The 16,049-nt window shown below is 36.9% G+C and overlaps 1 long non-coding RNA gene across 7 annotated transcripts in view; it reads right to left on the bottom strand.

Moving 5' to 3' along the window:
• LOC110260990 (uncharacterized) overlaps positions 1 to 16,049 on the bottom strand; it is a 523,917-nt gene that overhangs the window by 155,573 nt on the left and 352,295 nt on the right. For 2 of the 7 annotated variants that reach the window (XR_014810034.1, XR_014810048.1), the window contains 2 exons: positions 6,887 to 6,981; positions 4,686 to 4,800 (listed from right to left, as the gene is read on the bottom strand). The exons of 1 other annotated variant lie outside the window; for it this stretch is intronic. This is a non-coding gene — a long non-coding RNA (uncharacterized LOC110260990). Of the gene's footprint in view, positions 1 to 3,781; positions 4,801 to 6,886; positions 6,982 to 14,545; positions 14,637 to 16,049 lie in introns of those variants that run through there. 4 more of the 7 variants (XR_014810040.1, XR_014810041.1, XR_014810061.1 and 1 more) reach the window with 3 other exon arrangements.

Below are 16,049 nucleotides of genomic sequence, written 5' to 3'. Positions count from 1 at the left end.
AGAAAGGACAAGTCAAAATGGATACTACAGAAATACAAAAAACCATGAGAAAATACTATGAACAATTGTATGCCAACAAATTTGACAACTTAGAAGAAATGGACCACTTTCTAGAGACTTACAGCCTGCCAAAACTGAATCAAGAAGAAATAGATCAACTGAACAGACTGATCACTAGAAATGAAATTGAATCTGTCATAAAAACATTCCCCACAAATAAAAGTTCAGGACCAGCTGGCTTCACAGGTGAATTATACCAAACATATAAAGAGTATCTGGTGCCCATTCTCCTTAAACTTTTTCAAAAGGTTGAAGAAGAAGGAACACTCCCAAAGACATTCTATGATGCCACCATCACCCTAATTCCAAAACCAGACAAAGATAGCACCAAAAAAGAAAACCATAGGCCAATATCTTTTATGAATATAGACACAAAAATTCTCAACAAAATTTTAGCCATCCGAATCCAACAGCTTATGAAAAAGATCATACACCACAACCAGTGGGATTCACCAGGTGCACAAGGATGGTTCAACATATGCAAATCAATCAATGTCATATACCATATTAACAAAAGAAAAGTCAAAAACCACATGATCATCTCAATAGATGCAGAAAAAGCATACGACAAAGTCTGACATCATTCATGATCAAAACTCTTACCAAAGTGGGTATAGAGGAAACATACCTTAACATAATCAAAGCCATTTATGACAAACCCACAGCAAATATAATACTCAATGGAGAAAAGCTGAAAACCTTCCCACTAAAATCTGGAACAAGACAAGGATGTCCACTCTTACCACTCCTATTCAGCATAGTACTGAAAGTCCTAGTCACAGCAATCAGATAAACAATAGAAATAAAAGGCATCCAAACAGGAAGAGAAGAGGTAAAACTGTCACTGTATGCAAATGACATGATACTATATATAGAAAACCCTAAGGACTCAACCCAAAAACTATTTGAACTGATCAACAAATTCAGCAAAGTAGCAGGATATAAGATTAACATTCAGAAATTCATTCACATTTCTGTATACTAATGATGAAATATTAGAAAAGGAATACAAAAATACAATACCTTTTAAAATTGCACCCCCCAAAAATCAAATACCTGGGATACACCTGACCAAGGAGGTAAAAGACTTATATGCTGAGAACTATAAAACATTAATCAAGGAAATTAAAGAAGATATAAAGAAATGGAAAGATATTCCATGCTCCTGGGTTGGAAAAATTAATACTGTAAAAAATGGCTATACTACCCAAAGCAATATATAGATTCAATGAAGTCCCTATCAAATTACCCATGACATTTTTCACAGAACTAGAACAAACAAATCCAAAAAGGTATATGGAACCACAAAAGCCCCAGATTTGCCAAAGCAATTCTGAGGAACAAAAACCAAGCAGGAGGCATAATTCTCCCAGACCTCAGGCAAAATTACAGAGCCACAGTCATCAAGACAATGTGGTACTGGTATCAAAACAGGCAGAGAGACCAATGGAACAGAATAGAAAACCCAGAAATAAACCCAGACACCTATGGTCAATTAATCTTTTTTTTTTTTTTTGGCTTTTTGACATTTCTTGGGCCTCTCCCATGGCATATGGAGGTTCCCAGGCTAGGGGCTGAATCAGAGCTGTAGCCACTGGTCTATGCCAGAGCCACAGCAGCGTGGGATCTGGAGCCACGTCTGCAACCTACACCATAGATCACAGCAATGCTGGATCCTTAACCCACTGAGCAAGGCCAGGGATCGAATCTGCAACCTCATGGTTCCTAGTTAGATTCATTAACCACTGAGCCATGATGGGAACTCAATTAATCTTTGACAAAGGAAGGAAGTACATAAAATGGGAAAAAGACAGTCTTGTCAGCAAGTATTACGGGGAAACCTGGACAGCTGCATGCAAATCAATGAAACTAGAACATACCCTCACACCATGCATGAAAATAAACTCAAAATGGCTTAAAAACTTAAATGTAAGACAAGACACCATCAAACTCCTGGAAGAGAACATAGGCAAAACATTCTCTGACATCAACATCATGAATATTTTCTCAGGTCAGTCTCCCAAAGCAACAGAAGAGCAAAAATAAATCAATGGGACCTAATCAAACTGACAAGCTTTTGTACAGCAAAGGAAACCAAAAAGAAAACATAAAGACAACTTACAGAATGGGAGAAAATAGTTTCAAATGATACACATGACAAGGGCTTAATCTCTAAAATATACAAGCAACTTATACAATTCAACAGCAAAAAAGCCAATCACCCAATTGAAAAATGGACAAAAGACCTGCATAGACATTTTTCCAAGGAAGATGTACAGATGGAAAACAAGCACGTGAGAAAATGCTCAACATCAATGATTACTAGGGAAATGCAAATCAAAGCTACTATGAGGTATTACCTCACACCAGTCAGAATGGCCATCATTAATAAGTCCACAAATAACAAATGCTGGAGGTGGTGTGGAGAAAGGGGAACCCTCCTGCACTATTGGTGGGAATGTAAGTTGCTATAAGCACTATGGAGATCAGTATGGAGGTACCTTAGAAATCTATACACAGAACTACCATATGACCCAGCAATCCTACTCTTGGGCATATATCGACAAAACTTTCCTTGAAAAAGACACATGCTTCTGCATGTTCACTGCAGCACTATTCACAATAGCCAAGACATGGAAACAACCTAAATGTCCATTGACAGATAATTGGATTAGGAAGATGTGGTATATATACATAATGGAATATTACTCAGCCATAAAAAAGAACGAAATAATGCCATTTCAGCAACATGGATGCAATGAGAGACTCTCATCCTGAGTGAAGTAAGTCAGAAAGAGAAACACAAATACCATATGATATCACTTATATCTAGAATCTAATATAAGGCACAAATGAACATTTCCACACAAAAGAAAATCATGGACTTGGAGAATAGACTTGTGGTTGCCAAGGGGGAGGGGGGAAAGGGGTGGTTGGAGAGCTTGGGGTTAACAGATACAAACTATTGCCTTTGGAATGGATTAGCAATGAGATCCTGCTGTGTAGCACTAGGAACTATGTCTAGTCACTTACGATGGAGCATGATAATGTGTGAAAATAGAATGAGTACAAGTATGTGTAAGTGGGTCACCATGCTGTACAGTAGAAAAAAAAATATATTTGGGAAATAACTATTAAAAATAATAATAAAAAAGAAAAAATCAATATGTATACCAAGCATTTAAAGAAAAAGGTATATAGCTATTAGCCAACAGTAGAAACAAAATAGAATTGTTAAACAATTCAATTAGTACAAAAGAATACAGGAAAAAAGAAAGGAACAAGGAATAAATAGGATAAATAGGAAACAAACAGCAAGATGATAAATCTCTACCTCAGTATACTAATATTTTTATTAAATGTAAATATTCTAAACACTAACTAAAAGACAGATTGCCACACTGGATGAAAGAGCAATTATCTCTTTTAAAATCTACTTTAAATATGAAAATATGTTTAAAATAAAAAACAAAATTTTCTTACTTTTTCTAGCTACAGTTCCCATTCTCTGGGCCTGCTCTGTTTTTTAGCCATGCAGGTTCATGGGGAGTATAGGATTCAATATATTATCCAAGCATTCTGTCTAGGTATTAACAAATCTCCTATTCAGCAAAACAAACAAGGTAAAGACTTGCCAAAAATTTCTCCAGTGTTGAACCATAGAACAAGTATTAATTTTTCTTCTAGGCAAACAAAGAGAGAAATATTTATACAGGTGTGCTTTGTTTTGAAATTTAAATACATTATTTTTAATAACAAAAATGACACAAATTCACAGTAGAAAAACTTGGATATCTTTACAAGCAAAACAAAGAAATTAAAATGACACTATATCATGCCATCCATAAAGTAATACCTATAACATTTCAGATATTATTTATAATCAAAACTGAGCATTATATTTATATACATTTCCAAAATAAGATACAACCTTTTTTTTTACTCTAAAATAAATTGTGATTATGTTTTTATGTCAATATATCTTCTATAAATGTCTAATGACCATTATTTTATCATGTGGGATACTTTAATTTATTGCAATAATAATTATGGCTAATGTGTACTGAACTATGTACCAGTCCCTAAGCTAAGAGCTTTGCACGATTCATTTAGTCCCCTTCATCACTGTGTAGCACTACTAATTGCCATGGAATATTCTTTTGTATTGCCAATAGGCCAGTATTCTTTTGTATAGCCAAGTTGCCTTATTTTTCAGTAAATGCTAAATCTTTCTTTGTTACGGGATTGGCATTATGCTCCTCCTTCTACCTCTAAAATGCTGTTTCTTTGTATTCTGAGTCTCCATGTCCACCTAAAATCATATTCCACTTGTTGAATGTATCCATGACAATGTCCCTCAATTGTAATAAAAAAATAATCTCACTCATTGATCCAAATTTACTCTTGTGAATGTTTTGGGCACTTCAGCATTGCACTGTAGTATCTCCTAATCCCCTACGTTTTGTTTCTGAGTTGTATACAAGTTTTTTGTTATCCTGAGCAATGCTGTGATGAACCTCCTTGCAGGCATTTAAGTAAATTGTATCATGATCATACTGTGATTTGCCCGATGTCCAAATGTTCCCACTCACTCTGAAGACCTAAACTACATACTCAGTACATACCTGGTGTTGACTGTGAGAATGAGTTTCTCCCAGTGGCATACTGGAGCTGCCTTTTGTCATCTTGGAGGACTTGATTGTGTGTATCTCTTTCAATTCAGTATGTGGCTACTTCACCCTAAAATCAGCCATAGAGGAGTATTTACAGCAAAGAAATCAGCAAACACTACCAGTTCAGGAGTGCTTTTCCCCTTGAGGGATATACTCATTTATCAGTATATCCCCATACTGTATTAACTTATTGATGAGTTAATACACATATCTTGTATGCAGTACCACACAGTGACTCAGTTGGCATAATTCCTAATCAATATAGTGTTGTCTACCAGCCAAGCTGTCTGCAACATAGCAATGCTGAATATATAGTGTGCCCCAAGGTCACACAGGCTATAAGTGGTAGAGTCAGAACTCTAATCCAAAATGTTCTCTGTCTCCAAGACCATGTTCCTCCGTTCCATCCTGCTGTTTCTAGACACAGACTCCATGGCTTTATCACCTGACCAGCTATGGGACTGTTAGGCAAGTTACCTACCTTTTCTATTCCTAACTTTCTTCATCTGCTAAAAAGGAGTAAGAATAGTATCTACTGCATTGTGGTATTGTGAGGATTAAATGAAATAACAAATCCAAGAAACTCAACACTAGTGCCTGGCACATTAACGAGTGCTCAATAATTAATTATTATTAATACACATATTTAAAGCATATAATGTGATAAACCAGAATATTTTATCTAGCAATTATTTATCTTTTATCTCACAGTGTTCTTTTAAGGTAAAGAATGTTCAACAGTTTCATCTTTTAAAAAATTTTAAAATATAATTGAGCACAGAAATTCTACTTTTTAATAGCTTATACATATTTCAGCATATAAGTTATAGTTCCATTAAAGAAGAGCTATTTACCAGTTCATTTAGTACATCAAGTTCCCTTAAAAGCATAGGAGCCTTAAATATCTGAAGTGGTTTCTTTTTTATAAATTACAGTACCATAATCTGAATACTTTAATTTTAGCTAGTCAGTAGGAATCTGGTTGATGCTACCTTGGACAGAGTCCCCTTTGATTTCTCCTTATGAGAAAGCATGTACTGTAGACATAATATTTTTAGCATTTTAAGGAACCTATCTTGATAAATGGAACTACTGGCTTTCATTGGAGACTCTATTTTGACCAAATTTGCTTAAAATTAGTTTAAATTCTCTCTTAATTCCTCTGTAGTTGATAGTGTGGAAGAAGTTTTAGGGACATGATTATAAAACAAAGACATGGAGTTCCTGTTGTGGCTCAGCAGTAACCAAACCTGACTAGCATCCATGAGGATGAGGGTTCAATCCCTGGCCTCGCTCAGTGGGTTAAGGATACAGTGTTGCTGTGAACTGTGGTGTAGGTCACAGACATGGCTGAGATCCCGAGTTGCTGTGGCTCTGGCATAGGCCAATGGCTACAGCTCTGATTGGACCCCTAGCCTGGGAACATCAAGACAAAACAACAAACAACCCCCCCCCCAAAAAAAAAAAAACAAAGACAGCAACAGACTGAAAAGAAGAGTGCCTGGCATATAGTAAGCCCTCAACACATATTTACTGAATGAATACTTACTCGATCTGCAGTGATCACTGGGGTAATACATGCATACACACCCAGACATAAGCACATAACTGATATATTTGATATACACAGAGTAAAATAATAATCAATAAATCAGTATAAATCTGAAATAAAGTTGTACTGTGTATCATCATTGTATTTCTTGTATTTCATGGGAACAACATTGTGACATATAAAGGGCTTAATCATTTTCTTAATGTTGTCTGGCATCCCCGACACTGAATGTTAAGTAATGGGAAATTGACCTGAGAGGTCATTCATGGGAAGACAGAATTGCTTCCTGGTAATCCATGGTGCCCTTTCTTTGCAATTCATCTGGATGGCAAAGAGCTAGTCCTTTCAGTCAGGAACATTTTACTCCATTGGTACCCAGGCTCTAATGAGATAGTCTGAGAACAAACCCAAAATGTGAAATTTCAGTAGTATTCTTTTTGTTGTTTTCTAGAATTTATATTTCAATGGCCTTTCCTCTGATACTTTAGTGACACTTTAAGACATTTTCTAGTTTTTTGTCAAGTTTTGGCAACTGTAGGCAATTCCTCCCAGCACATATTCAACTTGCCTCTCAAGTCTGTCCCAGGTTGAAAAATCTTACCTACTGAAGGTCCTAGCCAGATTGCTAAAGGTCAGGGGCCAGTAAGGCTTTCCTCTTTTCCCAAAGTTCCCTCAGAGACTTCGCAGCCTAGTTTGCTACAGGAAACAAAAGTACCAAAATAAACAACAACAACAAAACAAACCAGGATAAAATCATAACTTGAAGTCCCATAAAGCACCTAGGGTGACCTGACCCAGCCTAACGGAGACCTCCAACAGCTCAAAGACACTCAGGGCTATCCTGTTCTTCTCACCCTCCTTTATGCTCATCCTGGGCCAGATGAACTAGACAAGAAAGGATGCTGGGAGGTTCTTTAGCTAGTTGTGTCAAGAAACAGGGGGAAGTTTTACGTGCCAAGAAACCTAAGTTCTTCCCTCTCTCTGCATCACTTGTGAAATGAAGTACCCATTTATTTCACTTGTCTGGGCCTCAGTCCCCCCAGCTAAAAAACCAAAAAGGACAATGTGGTTTACCAAAAAATAGTGAACCGTATATGGTCCTTAAGGTTTGCAAAACTGCTATTTTAACGTTTACAAAAATCCTACAATTTACAGAGCATTTATGGTGTTCTGGGAGTTGCTCTAACTCCTTCATATATGTTTTTTCATTTTGCTTTCACAATAGCCCATCCTGCTAATGTGATTCCTACTTTATAGATGAGAAAACTGAAATTCATGAATAGAAGGAAGAACTAGGATTCGACCCCAGGTTAGGCCAGCATGTTCCAAATCCCACATCCTTACCTACTACCCTGAGCTGTGCCTGACACACTCTTCATGTTTCTGTAGCACCTGACAGTATCTTAAAGCACAGACAGACCAACGTCTCAGGAGATCCTCTAGATATTCCTCTAAGTGTCCTTTTTACAATCTTGTGTCCTCTCATCCACTGGTATTAACAATCAGTTCTATATTATGTTCGATGGCAAACATCCCTGCACACAATGAAGTTGCAGGATCTTATCTGGTCATTTCATTTGTGCAAGCAAGGTTCTATGGAGTCCGGACATCTGTGACTCATCCGTCAGTTCTGGAATCTCTTTCAAAATTTACTGATCTCCTGACAGGAATGAGCAATGGCTTCACAGAAAATGGGAAGCTTTGAACCTTTGCCAAAATCTCAACCCCAAACGAAACCCAAGTGCTTATGCTGAGTTATGTTGGGTAATAACTTTGTTCTTCTGGCTCCTGCAGAGTAAAGATGGCCCTCCTTCCCTTCCTTTGGGCTTAATGAATGACAAATTAAAGTGAGCCAAACACGCACCTTGCAAGGAGGAGCTGCCAGCCACTGATTTCTGATCTAATAGCCTTAGGATTTTCTCTGACATGGTTAGGCCTGAGACAGTCCATTTAGAGGAAAAGCAGTTAAGGAAATCTGATAAAAATCTTCCATTACTGCTAAGGCAGAGGTTTTTAGGAGGCTGAGTGGGAAAGAAGGAAGAATGTGCTTTGGTTTCTATGGGACCCAGGCATGAATCTCACTTCTTCCATTTAGTAAATGTGTGTCTTTATAAAAGTTATTCGGCCTCTCTGAGCCCTATATTTTTCATCTATAAAATTGGAATAATGACTACTTATCAATAGATTTCTTGAGAGGATTAAGTGAATTTAATTGTTTAAGAACTTAATATATTTGTTATCCCCAAACTCTACAAAATTATAGGAATTTTAGAGATTAAAAAGACATATGATATTGAGTACAGATATCTGATTTTATAGACTAGAAAGGTAAAGCCCAGGGAATTAAAATTCAAAATCGTATAATTAAGTTCAATGGCAATCTGGTCCATTCTGTTTGTGGCCATCTAGACATTTTGCAAATCCTGCATATAAAGATACACTTGTGCATCAATCAATGCAATTTGTAGAGTACCCTTTATGTGCTTAGCCCTATGTGAAGAACTGTGGAGAATTTTTTAAAAGTCTCAGGCATTATCAAAAATAGGCATTAGGACCTTGATTTTTGCAGTGTTCTGAGCTTTCAGTTTAGGGATGATAAATTAAGTAGAGACATGTTACATTACATCAGGGAAGTTACCATTTAGTTGAGACAACATTAGTCTATATAGAACAAGCAAAGAACCATGTAAGGTGGCTTCTATAAGTGCAAAGAGTGTGGTTTAGATGTGCAAATAGAAGACGAAAGTAAGTAGATATGAGAGGAATTGGAAGAGGCTTACTTAGCCTTGAAGGAGTCTTCTGTTATGAAGAGATAGGCATGGGACAGAAGTAGGTACAGGCTACTTTCCAATCGAAAGAGTCACTTTACCGGAAGCTTTGGTTGCCCTCTCTGATGATGAAAATGAATTAGCTCCTAAAAATTATGGGGGGATTATACTAGATGATAAAAATTATGCACTTAGTACAGGACCTGGAACATGGCGAGAACTTACTTAATACTGTTTCATGTTCACAAATATTGTGAGGTACGTACAACTGTTCTCTCCATTTTATCATTAAGGAACCTGAGTTAAGTGCAAGTATATATGCACTGTGGTGAATTTTGGTCACTAGCATTTGAGCAAAAGTGATATGGGTTACTTCTGGTAAAAAGTGGAAAAGAGGAGTTGCCATTGTGGCTCAGCAGAAACAAATTCAACTAGTAGCCATGGGGTTATGAGTTTGATCCCTGGGCTTGCTCAGTGGGTTAAGGATCCAGCATTGCTGTGAGCAGTGGTGTGTTTCGCAGACGCAGCTTGGATCCTGCATGGCTGTGGCTGTGGCATAGGTCAGCAGCTGTAGCTCATATTAGACCCCTAGCCTGGGAACCTCCATATGCTGCGGATGTGGCCTTAAAAAGCACACACACAAAAAAAAAAGTGGAAAAGAAATGGGGGCACCTTCTCTCCTATTTGCTGGCTTAATGGAGAGTGATCAAAAGACTAAAAGGAGGATGGAGCCACAGGATAGAAGAAGCCTGAATCCCTTAATGACCACATAGAAAGAAATCCAACCAGAAACAGCCCCTGGTGGACTGGAACACAAATATGAAATAAGCTTTTATAGTGCAACCACCAAGATTCCAGGATTTACTTGTTATAACCTCTAACATTAACTAACTAATACATTTACTAAGGTTTTGTTATATTTTGTTTTGGTTCTTTTGTCTTTTTAGGGCCGCACCGCTAGCATATGGAGGTTCCCGGTTTAGGGGTTGAATCAGAGCTGTAGCCACCAGTTTATGCCACAACCACAGTAATGCCAGATCTGAGCCACATCTGTGACCTACACTACAGCTTACTGCAACACCAGAACCCACTGAGTGAGGTCAGGGGTCGAACTTGCGTCCTCATGGATACTAGTCAGATTCGTTTACACTGAGCCATGATGGGAACCCCTAAGGTTTTTGTTTTGTCTTGTTTTGTTTTTAAAGACGGAATTGGGACACACTACAATACTTGCAGCAATAGCATTTAAGTTGGGTAGTGGATAGATATGAAATTTAACTTCTAAATTTCTTGACTTTGGGGAAGACAAAGATATTAAATCTAGCTTCTGATATATTGCAAAGACATACTGTAATCACCCAGGTACCCCTAAAGAACAGAAACAAGATAAAAGATAAAAATTATTAGAATTATTAGTAAGATAAAAATAATTAGTATAAAAACAAATTCATAAGGGTCTAAGAGAAAGCACAAAATATGATGGTAAACATAAATATATCAGCAATTGCATTAGATAGAAATGGATAAATATCCTAAATAAAAGACAAAAATATCAGAATGGATTTTAAAAAGCCAACAATATATTATTTATAAGATATATATCTATAACACATAACTATAGAATGGTTAAAAGTAAAAGGATGGAAAATGCCATACCAGGGAAATTCTAATCAAAAGACAGCCAGTGTAACTACATTGTCATCAGACCAAGGGAACCTAAAGTCAAAGGACAAAAATGCTAAAGATAAAGAGGAAATTTTCATAAAGATAAAAGATTGTACTAACCAGGGAGATAGAATTATTTGAAATTTGTAGTGGTATACAAAGCAAAAATTTACAGAACTACCAAGAGAAAAAGAAAAATCTACAATAATTGTAGAAGTAACTGACAGCCAAACCAACAATACCAACAATAAAATAGTAAATATATGGAAGATGTGAACATGATTAACAGACTTGGTTTAATTGATAAATAGAGAACACAATGCCTAGCAACTGTATACTGTGCATTCTTTTAAGATAGACAGAATATGAATAATTTAATCTATATTGAGCCATAAAGCAATGCTCAACAAATTTCAAAGTATTGAAATTACAAAGAAGGAAAGAAGTTAAAAAGACAAGAATAGGAATGAAAAACAGAAAGAACACATAACAGAGAACACCAACAAAGCCAAAAGTTTATTCTTTAATAAGTTAATAGTTTAAAAATATTTAAAACTAGTTAGATTGATCAAAATTAAAATAAAAGAGATGTTACAAATAATCATTATCTGGAATGAAATGGAAATACACTAATTGTGGTAATGCCAAATAGATAAGGAAATATTATAAATAATTTGGATAAAAGCAACAAATTTCTAGAAAAAATATAACTAAAAATGACTCAAGAATAAGCAGAACTGAATATTTACATTACTATGAATAAAAGTAAAGTAGTAGTCAAACTTTTTTCCACGAAGAAAAGTTTAGACACAATTTCTTCACCTATAAGTTCTAAAAATATTTAAAGAAAAGATCATATCAATTTTCTATGATATTTTCCAAAGAACAGAAAAATAGGGAGTTATCCCCATCTTTTACTGTGTAAGACCACCATAACTTTGCTACCCAGATTGACAAAGACAATTCAAGAAAATTGCAGAGAATCTCATTCATAAATACTGATGAAAATGTCTGAAACAAAATTAACCAACCAAATCAAGAAATTCATAAAAACTGCTAGAATATATCATGACTAGGTAGGATTTATTCCAGAAATACAAGGCTGATTTACATCAAGAAAACAAATTAAATTAATGCAATCACCATATTAACAGTTTAAAGGAAAAAAATACCCAACTCAATAAAGTGACAACCCTTTATAGAATTCAAAATTCATTTGTAATTTTAAAAAATTACTAGCAAATTATATATATATTGGTGAACTACTGACATAATAATGCAATGTAACAAAATGCCAGGTCACCTGATAGTGGGCTAATCTAAAATTGTTCATTCAGGCTTTATTTTGAGTTTTTGGTGGATTCAAGTATGTTCATATCTGGACTATTAGACTATCAAAGATGTGTTCTTTTGCTAGCAGGAGCAACAAAAGAGTAAGCAGAAATACTGATTATCTCCTTATGCTTAGCCTTGGAACTGGCGCACAGTCATTTCTGTGAATATTCTACTAGTTAAAATAAGCATATAGTCAAAGAAGTATCCCTGGGTGTGGGGAAATGCCACCTTAAGTGGGAAGAATTTCAATGTCACGTTGCACTTTTTGCAAAGTCATGGACACGGGGAAAGCGGGAAAGTTAGGAATAATCATTCAGTTTATCATATTAGATAAAGAAGAGAACTTCCTTTAACTGATAAAGGATGTCTACAAAATATTTTAAAAATCTCAGCAATTAACATAGGCGATGATTGAACAGTTTCCCTTTGAGATAGGGAGAAAATAAAGATGTCTGTATTACCACCTTCACTAAATATTTTCATTAGACATCAGAGATCTTACCTAACACAGCAAGAGAACAAAAAGAAATAGCATAATTTTTGATGAAGAAGAAATAAAACTGTCATTTTTGTTTCAGATGTGACTCTATATTCAGAAAATCTGAAAGAATCTACAGATAAATGATTCGAATTATTAAGAGTACAGTTAAGTTTGCTGGGTTAAAAGATCTACATATACAGAAATCATATACTGGCAATGAATCTTTTTTTTAAAGATATAATTAATGCCTTAACAACTTAGGAATGCATATAATGAAATATGTTCAGGATCTTTCAGAGAAGGTTATAAAACTTTACTGAATGACATTAAAGAATAACTAAATTAGAAAAGTATATGGTCTTTTTTATATTTTTTATTGCAGTTGATTTACAATGTTCTGTCAATTTCTGCTGTACAGTAAAGTGACCCAGTTATACATATATATATATATATATATATATATACACACACATTCTTTTTCTCACATTATCCCCCATCACATTCCATCACAAGTAATTACAGTTCCCTGTGCTATACAGCAGGATTTCATCACTTGTCCACTCCAAATGCAATAGTTTGCATCTACTAACCCCAAACTCAAATATTAATTGTTCCAAACTGATCTATATCGTCAATGCATCCCAAGTGAAATCCAGACAGGGTTTGGGGTTGAATTTAAAAGCCAGAACCAAAATGTGTAGGGCTAGAAGCCATGTCTTTTAACTGTATGGAGAGAGGGGATCCTGGGAAGTCAAGAGGAGCTGATGTTCCTAAGAGATGCCTGGATAGAAAGGCAGGGTCATTGGTGCCTTGGAAGAGCTCTATAAATCCATATGGAAAGGGGGGGCAGAGGTTTTTTATGGTTGAGGCGAGAAAAGGGGGGCAGAAGGTTGAGAATAAATTTCCAGAGACTTTTGACAACAAACTGGCCAAAAAAATCATGAGTCATCTCAGTGAGAGTCTGAACCAAGATTTAAGTTAAGGAAGAAGCAATTTATTCACATCTTAAGATTATATTCAGAGCTAGGATTTATGCAAAAGGTCGAGATATTTGATTAAACTTTTTAAAAATAAAAGGTACTTACTTCAACGAGCCTTAAACAATGAACGGTCTAAGAGTAGCCCTATATATCTTCTCATTTAAGTTTGGCTGTGTCAATTACAACTTGTTCTTTTGTAAGAGAAGATGCCTCTGTCTCCCTCTAAGTCACCAGTTCTCAACCTTGGTTCCACTGGAAGTAAGAAGGGAACTTTAAAAAATCCTGATACCCAGGGCACACCAGCCCAATCAATGAGAACCCCTGAGAGTGGGCCCCAGGTATCAGTACTTTTCCAAGTTTCCCAGCTGATTCCAATACATAGTCAATGTGGAGACCCTTTGCTCCAAGTAAAGCCGAGTCTTCAGTGTCCATGGATTACTAAGTTTTCTGAGCCCTCACCCAAACCAATTAAACCAGAATCCTGGGAGGAAGCCAAGGCATTGTGATTAGTTCCAACACTCCCCAGGTGATTCTACTGTGCTGACAGGGATGAGAACCACTAGTTTTAGGCCTTCTGATGGTATCAGCCACCACACGCAGCATTGCCAATACCTCCCAGTGATTTTCAACAACCGTGGTTCCATTCTTAAGCATTTGGATAGCTCTTTGAGAGGTGAAATGACTAAATATGACAAAGAAAAATGTATTGGGGATGTAGTGAAGAAAAAGGATATACTACTTGTCTTCAGGTGGGAAAAAAAATCCCACATACACATTCCAGTTTCTGGTAAATTGTGGGTGGTCCTGGACCGCCAAACTCTGTATAAAGGACTCTATCATGAAGGGCAATTTATTAAGGTACAATGCATGTATACATCTTTTCTTCCAACCCTCAAATACAGCCCAGTCATATGAACCATATAGCACCTCTCCCATTCTCACAGCTTGGGAAAAGAGGAGAGGGGAAGGTGGTGATAATAGAAGGCAACATCACACCAAATATTATAATAGTCCTGCCAGCCCTGTCGTACCTGAGAAGTGTAGTTCACACTCACAGGAGCAGCACAGCAAGTTACGCTCCTCCGGCACCTCCTTGGCAGGCATGTAACTCCTAAATGACTTAGCAAAATCCGGAGCCTACAAGGCTAGAGCACTTATTTACAGCTGAAAACACTTAGAGGAATCATCTGAGGACCCTGCAAAATACATGGTTCTGCGTGGTCCCTCCCCACGTGCCCCTTCACCAGATGCCAGTTCACAGGGCAAGTTCAAGCTGCAATAGCACGCATTCAAAGGACATCTAATTAATAATCTACGTGTTTGAAAACGCTTCACTGTGTTTGTGGTTTATAAAGTTCTTTTGCAGATATTATTGCAGCCATGACAGATCCAGTCAATCTCTGTTTCGTTTTTACTATGAGGATGCAGGTTTCCAGAAAGATGAGGAAGTGGCTGAAGGTCACATCGCTAGTAAGTCCAGAGCTGGGATGTAAAATTGAGTCTTTTCCACTAGAATCCATGTTTTCCCCTCTATTATAATAGGTGTACATGACATCAAAACAGTGTCTTGTGAAGTGCAACGCACACTTTCGATGATTCTTAATGAAGGACCGATGCAAGTAAAACAACAGCACAGCGCCCAGCACATAATAGGGACTCGATGCATAGACTTGCTTCTGCTCCTTTTTATCCATATATTGTTTACTGCTCTCCTTCCCGAAAAGATTTGAGTAGATCATAACTTTTATGATCTAACCACTCAGGGGAGGAAGGTGGAGTGCAGGAACTGAGCAAAAGGAGAGCAGGGGGCTTGGCCTTTTCAGGCACAGTGACCATGCTTGCTGGCCCAGTGCGTGTACTGCACTGACCAACAAGCTGGCTGACTTTCTATCCCAGCTGGGAAAACAGAGTCTGGAAAATGGGTCTAAGTAACCTCACTGAGCCTACAGACTCAGGTTCAATTTTCCCCCCTTTTTTCCTTTCCCTCATTCTTTTGCTGTAAAATAACACCATCCTTATTTTTTTGCAGACCTTGTGTCTTAAAAAAATTAGGATGCGGAGTTCCCGTCGTGGCACAGTGGTTAACAAATCCGACTAGGAACTATGAGGTTGCGGGTTTGATCCCTGGCCTCGCTCAGTGGGTTAAGGATCTGGCGTTGCCATGAGCTGTGGTGTCAGTTGCAGACCTGGCTCGGATCCCACGTTGCTCTGGCTGTGGCGTAGGCTGGCGGCTACAGCTCCGATTCAACCCCTAGCCTGGGAACCTCCATATGCCGTGGGAAGCGGCCCTAGAAAAGACAAAAAGACAAAAAAAAAAAAATTAGGATGAAAATTACCTTTAAAGTAAATAGAAGGCATTGGATACTCTGTAATCATATAGCCCATAATCTTAGATTACTGACCACAGAGATCAATTTATTTTTAAAAGGTGCCACTGCTTCTTTTCCTTGGTCTTATTTAGCAAGGAGAATTTCTTTTTTTATTGAAGTATAGTTGATTTACAATGTTGTGTTAATTTCTACTGTATGGCAAAGT

The sequence above is a fragment of the Sus scrofa genome, chromosome 1 (genome assembly GCF_054392235.1).
Source record: "Sus scrofa isolate SSC_HxYL_T2T_F1_AM1 chromosome 1, Sscrofa_HxYL_maternal_Yorkshire_Landrace_v2.0, whole genome shotgun sequence".
NCBI lineage: Eukaryota > Metazoa > Chordata > Mammalia > Artiodactyla > Suidae > Sus > Sus scrofa.
This window is presented reverse-complemented; position numbering and strand designations above follow the sequence as displayed.